The sequence below is a fragment of the Capsicum annuum genome, chromosome 8 (genome assembly GCF_002878395.1).
Source record: "Capsicum annuum cultivar UCD-10X-F1 chromosome 8, UCD10Xv1.1, whole genome shotgun sequence".
Taxonomy (NCBI): domain Eukaryota; kingdom Viridiplantae; phylum Streptophyta; class Magnoliopsida; order Solanales; family Solanaceae; genus Capsicum; species Capsicum annuum.
The window spans coordinates 3,647,651-3,661,617 of NC_061118.1; positions in this window are offsets into that span (position 1 = coordinate 3,647,651).

Sequence of the window (13,967 nt, forward strand, 5' to 3'; positions counted from 1 at the left end):
GAGAGTCAACTTATGAGTAACCATTAATTTAGGCTGGATCTAATTTCATGAAGAAATGATGAGAGGTTTAGGACTTGAAAACTTAGGGTATCACCACATCTCTCCCTTGGGATACTTCGTCTCCCGAATGATACTGACTTGGATGAAACACTAAAGAAAGACTAAAATGATGCACAAGATACTTAAGAACTGAATGATGATTGAATATCTAAATCTGAAACATGATGCATAAACTAAATTGTATTCACTATTTACGTAGATGCGAACAAACTATCTTTTGGAATGGCCACATTCATGAAACTTCATGTTAAGACTAGATTGGAAGATGTAAAAACCATAGGAACTTGTCTGTCTGACTCCTAAACTAAATTGTTGGCTAAACAAACTGAATTACACTGAAATATTATACTTAACTATACATTCCTCTTAAAAAATGCACTTCACGCGAGGCTACTTGAAATATCCCTATGGGTACTAATAACTCTATCTACTAAAGTATGAGATGAACTGAATTCCCTCACTATGTCCAAACGTACTCGAATCTACAAACTGTACCCATAACACTGTAATCCTAGCCGGAATCATGAATTCAATACACCTTGCATTTTCACAACTTCTCATCTCACGAATAATTCTTTTTACCACATCAACAACTACATTCAACCTCTTACTAGACATTTACTAATGCAAAATATATCCATCCCATACATACAAACATAATATTCAAGTCTATCTTTATGACCACATATGCACTTCTAAATAAACACACGTAAATGCATCTTTCTCATATCCTCCAAACCTCCATTATTACCAACTACCATGCACTACCCCGAGAAAACACACAAAATTTTAACTAACCATGACATATATCAAGAACTTGGCCTCAATTTTACTTCACACTTATAGACTTAGCTAAAAACAAGCATACAATAATCTTTCATTAACAAGAAACATCTACTCTCTCCCATCTAAAAAACTGTTCATCATCACTATCTTGACCTAAGGAGAGGTCACTGAAAAGAATACGATGCATATCTTGGACACTTAACTGAGGCCTAAAGAATAGAGTATAAAAAGTATGAATTCATCAAAGAGAGCTAAACTGAGGGTATACATGACATAATCTAAATTTCACTGATCATTAAGAGTGTAGCATGAGTACCTAGAACTGAACATAATGTAAATCATGAGTACAGGAGTCATAAGTTTCATGACCTGAGTTTGGAGTTCATAAATTTCATGGAATATGATTCGTTCTGCTGAGTGAACTGCAACTCCTCATAATAGGAACTAGAAGCGTACATAATTCTCTGTAAAGTGCATGAATATGAGCTATGATCATGGAACTGATATGTAAGGCATGCGTAGATATCATGATGACTAAATTACAACACTTTGCACTAAAATAAGAACAGGTAGGGCATCATCTTATCTTACTGATGTTCTACAATATACTAGCACCACTACTAGAATTTGAGAGTCTGATATGGTTACTTTCGCTATCATCTCCCCCTTAGCTTTAAGCCGTCATTCTAAGTTTATAGCCCCTTTAAATAAACTCTAAAATAGACCGCAACAACTACACTATATATCCAGAGATATAACAACATACATAATTAATAAACTCAACTTAAAAGACTATATCTAAAAGTGTAGAACCCGTTACTAGTACTTCCTTCTAAGATACAATTCTTAACTTTCTATATCCCAATATCCATCATATATTAACTTGAAAACTTACTTAGAATATTTATGAGTATCATCAAACCATGAGTTTACTCTATCAAGAGTTTTATCTCCTTTTCTATTTACTTACTTTTCAAAGATTCAAACTTAGATTCTGATATTTAACATAGAATATTCCCAAACTATAATTAACCATACTACTTACATCATAGTCTATTAATATAATATCTCTAAACTTATATTTTTCCCTAAACTATGAGAATCAAAATTATACCAAAAGACTCAACATCACCTATCGATAACTCCATAACTTAGTTATTAAGAACACCAGATACGATATAACTAGCTTTCTTCCCATTTAGAAAATCAAGGGTACTACTAACCACACACACTCTTAATAACTTTAGAAAATAATGCAACCCCATATAACCTTGTGCACACCTCTGCATCATACCTACAACAGCATACCTAATTAAGAATAAATAAACTTAATCTATTGCATATACTGTTCAAGCCTACTAGATTACTTCCGTATAACCAGAATCACTAACCAAGCAATCAATATTTCCACCTTGATGATCATCCACTTTTCAAACTTAGTGTCTATAGTGCTAGACATGATTAACAACACAATCTCACATACTATTCTCATTCAAAAACTATAAAATAAAACACCAAGAAACACTAGTCCAATAGAATCTCTTTACATTTGTAATAGATCATAATCCAAAGATATATCTTATTAAAATCCATTAGCATATCCTCCTTCTACACATTACGACTATTTACCCATTTATACACTTAAATTACTTTCATAACTCTATAATTTTAAACTAAACTCCTTCCAACCTCAAGAGATCCTAAATTCACAATACTCAACCACTAATTTCTTACATTAATAACCTCTACTTTTCTAACACAATAAATACTATCAATTACTTCTTTCCTACTTCAAGTAAAAAATAATTTACCTTAACTAATAACCCTTTCTCTATCTTTCACAAGGAAAGCAGTACCAAATTTATTACCACCAAAACTAGCACACACGTACATACCACTTTAACATAAACTCGATAGTATGCATAAGTTCATATATATACTTTCCATCAATCATTATTCCCACCTTTCTTGTCACTAGACTTCTAAACCCAAACTTACAACTATAAGAAGGTTCTACTACTTGTAAATCATAACACTCTAGGGTGCAATATACCTTGAATACAAACTCTATTTAACAACCTTGGTTCATATTATCTCTTTTCATAAGCACAATCTATCTTTAAGGGTTAATGGGGAATCTTAATACATATCTTATTCTGTCTTTACTGAATAACTCATATGGGTGAGAAAATAAGATTTAACCTTAAGGGACTTATAAAATACTAGCAAGCTACTCTCAATCCCCTCGTGTGACTCCCAAAGTTACTGGTAGTAAATTTGAGAGCATCATCTTAGGAGGAATTGGAATCTAGTACACAAGTTATCTCAGAAGGTTATAGATGGAGAATTATGGATTTACACCCGAACCAATAGAAGTTTTTGAGAGAATAACTTTATAGCACGATCTAGATCATAAAGAAGGGAAACATTTCTTAAATGCCTTGTATCTTCTCAATGAAAAGTATAGACATCTCTGTACCATTCTACAAGACTCTACTAGACACCGCTTAATAGACTCCCTAGGATACTTAGAACTTGTGCTCTAATACTAAAATTGTAACGGCCTGAGACTACCCCCTGGACATCATACGGTGATTAAGACCACAAGTGATCCTAAGCTAACCCTTGTACTGGCACATTGCTTGAGATACTAATTTAATTAGATAAAACTTGAAGAAATAAGTAGAAGAAATGTCTTTAGATGAATATGTTCAAAACAAAACTATTAAAATAATTACAACTCTAGTTATACAAAACAAAATTAAAATCAAATACCTTAACTCTACTAACTATCTATGAAGCCTCTACTAATACTAACTTTAGGTATCCAGGACATGACTATCAGCTATTCCTAATCAATATCAATTAATATAAATGCTACTAGAACTATAGTTGACTCGATTCCTCAAATCAAAAAAACTCATCACCTGCTGACTAAAAGTTACAAACTCTCTGATTATGATGTGTGTGCTACAACTGGTACCTATATTATGAGACAATGTAGCACATACATATATAAGTGGGCCAGTACTTCTAGAATATACTAAGTATATGGGGGTGAATGCATAAGTAAAACAATAACTGAATATTCATATAAATTTTTGAGTAATGCATGTTAAGTGTAAATGACTCACCTTGGGCTTGAATAAAACAAAGACTGCAAAATCATAAAGATGAGTAATGAAGCATAAGATTTGGGATCCATAAAACTTAGTTCTAAAAGATTTACTTTTACTTTTTCTTCTGGGATGTTCTTTTAACCTACATAAACTATATGAGCTATCATGCAGTCCAACGTCTTACCCACATTGGGGAGAGCTGTATTATACCTGCCATCAGAATAGGACTTTACTTAAGTGATCACTATACTTATCCCACTATGGGAACTTAAACCTATGGTGGTACATAGTTCTAGGGAATTTAACCTTAGACACATACCCAATTGGGTGCTAAATACCACTCCCATCTTACTTATTTACTCATACTTTTAGTAAATCCACCTTAAAATAGCATAAGGGTTTATATAATGAAAAATAATTATGCTTCTCTTTGCTTTAATTCAAACTAAAGAGAACAAATGTTGACTCCATATCTTAGATTAGGATAAAAAAAATATCGCTTCTTTCCTTAAATCTTGGTATAAAACCATCAAAGAACCTAAAGATCATAATCTTCTTGAAATCTCAAACCTCATACTTGAAACTTATAAGGTAAGCTTGAATTCTTAGAATTGCTCAACAATATTTCATGCTCAATAATCTTCTTGAAATACTTCAATAATTTCAGTCAAGATAATGATATCAAAATCATAATATGAATCTTATAAATCAAAACACGAGGATGTGTAACCTTGATGAACTTAAGGCCTTTGAATCTCATATTTTCTTTCATATAACTTGTAATATAATATCATGCATAAAACTCAATTGAAAATCTTTAATCAATATTCAAATTAAACTCATGATAGATAAATCATAATAGAGAATCTTTAAGTCAAAACATAAATAGATGAGAATAAGCATGCACTTTAATACTTAAATCATTTACTAAATCAATAAACTCAAAACAAGATAGATTGGGTATGAACCCTGATTGAAAATCGCATAATCTTAACTTTAAAATAAGTTTTGGTTACAAGGATGAAAGAGTGTCCTTGTTCATAAACCTCACATGCCTTGATAAGCTTGACTTGGTGTAGAAAGCTTGACTTTGAAATCCTTGAAGATGATCTTGAAAGATTTCTTGAACTTCTTGAATTAGAAATATTATATTCTTGTTTATCTTAAAGAAAAACTAATGGAGTTTTAAAGTTCTTAGAAGGAGGTTAGGTTTTTCTTTGGGAGAAAATTGAAGGAGTATAGGCAAATAATAGCTAAATAGTTGTTTAATCATGTGTTTTTATGACTTGGGTGATGGGAAAAGACCTAACTAGCCCTTAGGAGTTTAATTTTATAACTGAATACTGTTTAGGGGCCTAGCGTGATGCGATGATTTTTCCATTGCTATACACAGTGCGACGCGATTGCATCACATTGAGTTGTTGGAATTGAACTCCAAACACGACCCAAACCTCATTCAAAAATTCCAAAACTTCCTTGAGACATGCTCCTTATACCCTTGATCATGAATTATCTCCAAAACCATCATCTTAGATTCTGAAAGGTCAACTTAAAAATTCTTAAACTAAGAGGTTAAAAATAAGACTAAGTCCTCGAAACTTAGTTAAATTTTCAGGCTTAAAGCCTCTTATGCAAGAACTAGAAGTTGAACTAAGCTAAGTTTAATATGGGATATTATATTTATGTGGTTTACTTTGATCGAGGTCTCCTTTTGTGACCTTATCTGTGGCTATGTATTTGAGTCTCAATATTACTTTGGACTTTTTTTTATTCTGTTTCTACCTCGGTAGGTGACTTTATGATAGCCAAAAGAGTCAATAAGGCGTGTGTGGTATCTGTTGGTAGTAAAGAGGTCTTGGCTGATTTGTTTGACTTAAGTGTAGCGGAATTCGATATCATTTGGGCGATGGATTAGTTTTACTCATTTTTTTCATTATTAGATTGTTTTACTGGTTAGGCTCCCTGGTGATTCAGTTTTAAAATAGGATAATGATTTCATTTCCTAGCTATTAAGGGAAAAGTTGTATCATATCTTCAGAATTAGAGATTGGTCTCTAAAGGGGTGTCTCTATTATTTGGTCTAGGTTAAAGATTCTAACTTGGAAGGTCCTTCTTTGGTTTGGTTTTGGTGGTAGATAAATTTCTTGAAGTCTTCTTGACGACCCTCATCGTGTCTTTCTAATTGGGAAGTTGATTTGGGATTGATCTTGTTTTGGACACTTGTCCAATTTCTATTATTTCTTTATAGGATGATTCCAGAGGCGTTAAAGAAGCAATTTAGGGATCTCTTAGATAAAAGGTTCCCTTCATCTTAGTGTTTCTCCATGAGGTGTTTTGTTCTTGCATGCATAAGGGTAATGGTTTCCCCAAAAATAGATAGGTTATCGGTAGGTGACTAAGGAATTAAGAGCATCCTTCTTTTAGGGTGGACTTTATATCTTGGATCTTGCACGTTTTTTTGTCCCTATACTTGAACTTGATTGTTGGCATGCAATTGATTATTAAATACATGATTTTAAATGTGAGTTTTGACACAATTGAGGGCTTTGACACGATTACTCATATAATTGATTTTACATGGATTATGATTAATTATTTATGCTCTGTTTATGTTTATGAACATTGAGGGATGCATGGGAATGTTAAATAGATTTTAGGGTATTATGGATTCCCCAATTACTTGGTTTTGGTCTTGGAAATTATGTACCCTCATACTATTTGTAAAATTGACATTGAATATAATTTTTTTCATATGGTTTAATTATTCTTAAATCCTTACATTGCATAAATAATTAAAGGAACATGAATTGGTTTTGGTTGAACTTAAATGATTTATGAAAAGGTTTTGGTGGCCATGGTTTGATTTTAAATAGTTTTGGTTTAATTGGAAACCTTGGGTCAATTTGGTCTTATGGTTTTTGCATGTCTATGTTGGGCTCTAGGCAGTATTTGGTTGAATTAGATTTTCGGCATAGGAGAACCAAGTATCCCTGGTGTATGTCTTCGGTGACACTCGTTAGAGCAGAGTATTATGATTGTAGGTGAAATGGGATGAAGGTTGGTAGTTAATTTAGAATTCTTTTTTAGTGGTGGACTTCAAGGGAAGGTTGGGTTGCATAGTCTAATGACTTTTTTCTATCTCGGTTAAGAAAGTACTCTACTAGTGTTGTGTGTTATAGCGCTTATAACTAAGGTTTATATTTTGTATTTTCCTAGTTCCCTTGATATGAGCCTTGAACTTATGTTAAGTTACTCATGGTATGTGAGGTTATGTTTCCTTTGGTGTCCAATCTTAAGGACTCCTCTTATGGTATAGTTTGGTCGAGATGTTTCCTTATTATGGTCTAGGTGGTTATTATGAAGTGCTTTATGCCTATTATGTCATGTCTTGTACCTGGAATCTAGCCTTGGGAGGCATGGATAAATCTTGTAATTCAGTTTCTTAAATAACTCTTTTTATATTAGGATGGTAGTGGTTTGGGACGTATGGTGATGTGTTAAAATAGGGAATGTAGAAGCCACTAAATAGGGGAGAGTCTAGGGTGACTACTAACAATTAAGGTTTCGGAAAGTGAGGTAAGGTTGTTGTCATGAAAAATGGTTAGGAAAGGAATAGGTGATGGAAAATCCTTATGGAAATAATAGAGGGTGCTAGATCTTTTGAGGATAGATTATACCGTAGGTATATAAGTGGTAGGCTTGAATTTTATGGTTGTAGATATAACAATAAGTTGTGTTGGGTACTTGAGAGGTCTGGTAAGGCATGGTTTTATGAATTATTTTCATGTCTTAGTCATTGTATGATTTGGGGTGTTCAATTATCGGTTGGGGGTTTTGGTTATAGTGGTTGGACATGGTTTGCCCATGTATTTTACTTATGGTTTTCTTATTATAATAGTGATGGAAGTGGAGTAGTGTTTCGGGAAAGATGTAAAGAGTAGAGCCCGGTGGCATAAGTTAACTCCTTTTAGCTTTGGATAGGGTTGAACATAGAGGTAGTGTATAGCTAGACTCAAGCTCTCGTAGTGGTGTGTCTTGGTAACTTCTAAGTTAAATTAGGTTTGTCCTTGCATAAGTCTATTCAGCCAGTATTCTATGAGTTTGCATTGGGGTAAGGTGTGGTTGGTCGTCGGATGGTTGGTTTCTTTGGATGGCATTGGTATCTCAGATTCCTTGTTCTTTATGGAGGTCTAGATGAGGATTTTGGATGGGAATGCTCACCGGCTATGAAAAAAAGGTATGGCTTTGGAAAAGGTTCCATGGGGGAACTAAAATTATGAGAAAGTTATTTGGGATGCGGAAGTTGACATAGAGTCCAAGTATCCACATTGGTTCTTCAAAAAACTAGTGAGTAGGGTATATGTTCTTTATCACATCTTTGTTAAAGGTGAGGAATGGTTCTACTCACATCTTTGTTTTATAACTTAGTTAAGGGTCAAAATAGAGGTATTGGGGTGTAAATCATGCTTGGGGTGTATGATGATCTTCTCATCTTGGTTTGTGTCCTTGTCTTCTATTTTACCTTGAAGGAAAGTTTGATGTGTGTTAATGCATTACCTCATGCTTTTTCTAACCCTTCCCTATCATTCGAGGGTGAATGATCCTAGTGGGGAGATTTAAACACCCTAAGTCTTGGGCCCTTGCAAAATTTCCTTGGTTTTGGACTTACTGGACCTGGTACGACTCAAGGGTACCTATCGTACCCTTGAATACAACTTATGGGATGTCATGGTGCTTCACTCGGATACTAAGCAATGTGTTTAGGGTATTTACTGCCCAAGATATGACTCATCAAGGTACAAGTCATATTCAAAGATACGAGTGGTACAAGTCAAGCCGTATGGTGCTTGATTGAGTTGTCTTGTGGAGTTTAACCATGGTACAATTGGTGGGTACGATTGAGTGCACCACTCATACCCTTAGGTATGAGTTAGGGAGGTGTGAGTCATATAGGAACTAGTGTGTTGGGTCTTTGAATGGTCTTAGGTACGAGTTAGGTACCACTCGTACCGTAGGATACTGATGGTAAGGGTGAGTCGTACCCTAGATCGTGGCTTGTTTTAATTTTAAGTCAGGGTAGTTAGGAAATTTCCTACTTCAAAGACCTTATACTCTCACATTATATAACCCTTGGTGGCCTTCCATAACACTTGTTAAAGTATTAAAACACTTCAAACTCTCTCAAACATACTCTTGAAGATTGGAGGCTAGAGTTTCTTCATGTGTTCTTTAAAGGGATCAAGAGTCATGTTTCTCTTTAGAATCTTCTTCTATAAGGCATGTACTGAATGGCGGTTTTTGAAATATATGTTGAGAGTCTTGATGCATATGGGTTAGTATTGGTTTAAACTATGTTTTTATATGTTTTTGGCAATGGTTTGCATATGTTGGTACTTGTTGGTTATGGTTTAACAAATGGGTCTTGAGTAATCCTAATTATGGTTGTTTATACTTTGGTTTTGGTTTTGGTAAAGGTATGCCTTTAACATGTTCGATAAAATGCCTAAAAGAATGTTTCCACTTATTGTTGAACTTTCACTAGAACTCTTCCATGGTTTGTCATGGTAATGGAACCCTAAATGGATTTGGATGGTTTTGTGCGGTTTAAATGGTTCAAATGATAAATGCTTTAAATGTTTGGCATGGTCATAAATGGTTTGGAATGGTTTTAAATGGTATAAATAGTGTACATGGTTTTGAAGGATTAAATGTTAAAGTCATGGTGGCTATGAAATTGGTTATGCTTGTGGGGTACATGGGAATCCCCCAAGTGGTTTAATATGGTTAGTGGAAGGGTACATGGAATCCATTAAATCTATACATGGTCAAATATGGATAGTACTTACAAGTATAGTCGGTTTGACGTTACCACTACTAATGGCCTTAGTTAATATATGGTTAATGGATTGGTTGGTTGCTTGGTAATGGTTTTAGTTGAGAAATAATGATAGGGTGTGTGTCAAAGCATAGGAAAGTGGAGATCCTGGGGGGACCAAAATTGGAAACTCATATTTGTTGATGTGAGGTTTGGTCTTGGTGATCGTGTGCATAATTTCACACTTTATATTTGGGGGATGTACTAGTCATCCACGTTTTTATTTCCTAGTCGTGTGGCTACAAGAACTAAGGTCCTATCATTAGGGGGAGCTGAATCCATATAGCCCGTGGGTGGTTTAGAATGGAAAATCTACATAGCCCAGGTAAAGGTTTTAAAGTCAGGCTAAACCCGGTTTCCTTTTTTGGAATGGTTATATATATGTATGGTTGTATGCATTATGAATGGTTTTACTTGTCTTTGTAAATGGCCCTATTTTACCCTTATCTTGAGTGGATGATAGGGTTCACCCACTAACCCGTCTACGAGCAGCTGTATAACCATGATATGTAGGGACCGGCCATTCTACTTCTTTCACTTAGTGATCGAATTCGGGGACAGTCGATGTTGGATTAAATTGGTGAGCTTTCATAGTTCTGAAGGCATCTATTTCATGTCATAGGTTAGTTAACATATTTTCTTATCTTCATAGACTTTGGTTTTTAGCTATGGTTGGGGGCATGCCTCGACTAGGTACTCTTTGGTTGGTCTAAAGGCTTTGTATGGACAACTGTGAACTTAGGTATTATATGGATTGGTTATGTTTTGTCTATATATATACATGCGTCGGGTTATTATAAATGGTTTTGGTTTGTGGGTTTTGTCATTGTTTGGTTGGTTATTGGGTGGTTGGACTTGGTTGGGTTGGTCTCAAGTATAGTCTTATCCCAGAGTCACCATATGGTTAGATATGCTATCTTGTTATTTGTTCGAACTTTAGTCGACTCAAGGTATACGTTTGGTGGTTGAGTTAGGTAACGGGAGCAGTTCCCAGTCCTGGTTGGGCTTGGGATTGCCCATTACGACAAGGCCCTAGTTCGGGTCGAGTCGATTTATTTATTTATCTATTTTTTCATTCATTTGGGCCTTGAAGCCAAAACTATAATTTAATATAGGTGAAGCTAATTTTGGGCCTCAAAGGTCTGAAAACTTGCTTAGGACAGGTTATGGCCCAAAATCCTAAGTATTTAGATTAGGACAGGTGAAGACGGGCCAAAAGCCCAAATTATCTTAGGACAAAATTTATGGATTTGGGCCTAATGGCTTAAGTCATTTAGTCTTGCCCTTTTCCCTTTATAATCTAATTGTTCTTAGTTTTCTTAGACTTAGTTAAAAGTTCCCGCTAAGTTGTCAAAATTTGTTTTGCACAAATCTTGAATCCAATTTTTTACTTAATCTTTTTCTTTTCAAAAAACAATTTTCCTTTTTGAAGTTAGTCAAAAAAGTTATTTTCAAATAGTTCGGATAGCCGCAAGTTAGCAGATACTCTTGGTGTCTTAACAACCTTCCAAGAGTATTAATAAGAACCACTTACTCAGAATTTCTAAACTTAAAAGATTTCTCTTGTTTTGAATCTTTTAAGTAATATTTTTAGTTTTTCTTGATATTTTCTCTAAAATCAAGTGGCAACTCTATGATTTCTAAAATTATTTCAAACTTTTCTTTAAGTTTTTGAAATATTTTAAAAAGTCAAAAAATAATATTTTCCAAACTCTTTGATTGAAAAAGGGTCAAAACACCTTTCAAATTCAACAACTGGATAATAGCACTAGTAACGTCGAACTTCACCCCTCAGGTAATGGAGGAGGAATGATAGATCCTATCTTAATAGGCTCTAAATACCCCAAGTCTTCATCTGGATCTTCAAATGCTGGTAAGTATTTAAAAGCTACAGGTACTGGAGCTTTATCTCTTCCACCTCTATCGATTTCTACTCGAAGATAAGCTATCAGTATCTATCTCTCTCTCTACCTCTTGAGCTGCATATTGGCGAAACTTATTATCCCTCCTTAAATTTTCCTTTTCTAGTAATCATGTAGTTGTTTGCTCTATTATCTCCTAAGGGGGTGGGGGAGGTAAGTCCTATGGATTATCTTGAGGCAGCTCATGATGAGATTCACGATCGTGTTGTGACATCCTAAGATTCTTATGTTGGATACTTTATGGATCTGGATGAATCAAGGGATTTTCTTTACTTCTAGAACTGGGTACATAGGTGTACACCACAAGAAGAACAGAAAAGTAAAACCCAAAAACCTCAACAACTTTAATGAATAAATCCACAACCATATTCCCCGGCAATCGTGAAAAAATTTAATATAGCCCAAACTATACCCTGCAAGAAGATACAATATGATTGTTGTCAAATTATAGCAACCCAACTAGGTTGGGCTTAATCCCACAGGGAATAGGTTGAATATGTCTCTCAAACTTCCTGAAGTAGTTGAAAGTATAGGAAAGTAAATAGGGGGAATTTGTAGTAAACGTAACAAGTTGTGAATGTTTTTGGTTGTAAACAATATCAAATGAACACTAGGAGTGTGTTCCCCCTGGTTCTCTAACTCAGTAGGTTTGTCGTGTTCAATCTTACTATCTCACCGCCACACATGCAAAATATGATAAGTTAGGTATTATCAACTATTTTGTGAATGCATTGGTAAACTCACCCTTCACCTTGTAAGTCTTAGGGTGTCTCCTTACTAACCCTTGTCTTCGATCCCCGTTTAACTATCACCTTGTGGGTACCAAGTTATTACACCAGCGTTGATAGCCTTGAATCCCTGTTGCAACCCTTTTTTCCCAATCCTAATCTCTTTTGTGAAGACGATTTTGAATACAGACGGGTTTTTAGTGTTGGCCACCACTAAGAAAGCAATTAAACCAAAAAAGATCACAACTCAAAGGTAAATAATGATCTAGAAGAACCTCACACTTTTCTTACTTTGTTATTTTGCTAGGGTTCCACAACCCAAGATTATGGAATTAGCCACCTCGTAGTTGCAAAACATTTCATGGAATTCAATAATGAATAAATAGAAGTAATCTCACAACAATGAAGAATAAAACCCAAAATCTCAACTCAATTAATCAACCCAAAATTAAGAACAAAGAGATTCCACAATCAAAAGTCAATCTTTGAATCATATATATGTTTATGAATCGTATGAGTATGTAAACTTACATAAACTTCTCTCTAAAATCTAAAAAAAATCATAGGAGTATTTCTAGGTTACATAAAAATTCTAAAAATCCAAACCAAAATGTACCGAGAAACTTGGGTTAGCTTTTACTTACCTCAAGTAAGTGGCCATCATATTTGGCACTTACCCCAGGAAAATTGCCATCATAGGTGATATAAACTTCCAAAATCGTTAGTCTCTACCACTTACCCCAGGTAAGTGGCCATCATAAGTGGCACTTACCACAGGCAAGTGACCCATCATAAGTTTTAGTAAGAATTTCATCTTTCAGATTCACTGAACTTGGACTTTCTGCAACCTACGCCACATAGGAACTACCTACACCACATAAGTTGCATCGTTAGTGACCCATTTTGTAGTCTTGACTTCTTTTCTTTATTTTAAGATCCAAAACTCAATTTCCTGCAAAACACATCATATCTATAAAAAATGAACCTATGTACTTGCATATTTTTTATTTTAAGCATCGAAAGTTCCATGAAGCCATGGCTCATCACTTATTGACTATGCTAGTTTGGTAGCTGAGAATTAGTATAATTTCAGGTAAGTTTCAGAGTATAATCATTGTAATTTAGTGATATAGCTTACGATTATGGCTTATTTACATAGTCCGTTGATATGTTCTAATGATATATGAGTTATATTTTGAGTCTGACAATTGATGAAGATAATGATATATGAGTCCTGATTCAAGTCCAACATATGATAATTAAGTTGATAATATGAGTTCCGATTCAAGTCCAACAAATGATAGTAACGATAATGACACTATTGAGTTTCATTTTAAGTCTAATATTTTAGGAGATGTCTATGATATGGTTTTTATGGATTCTTGTTTATGGTATGATAATTTGTAATTTAGGGTTATTGGGTCATATACCTTCCTTGATTGTAGCCTACAGGCTTATGGGGATCTGCGTTGGATTA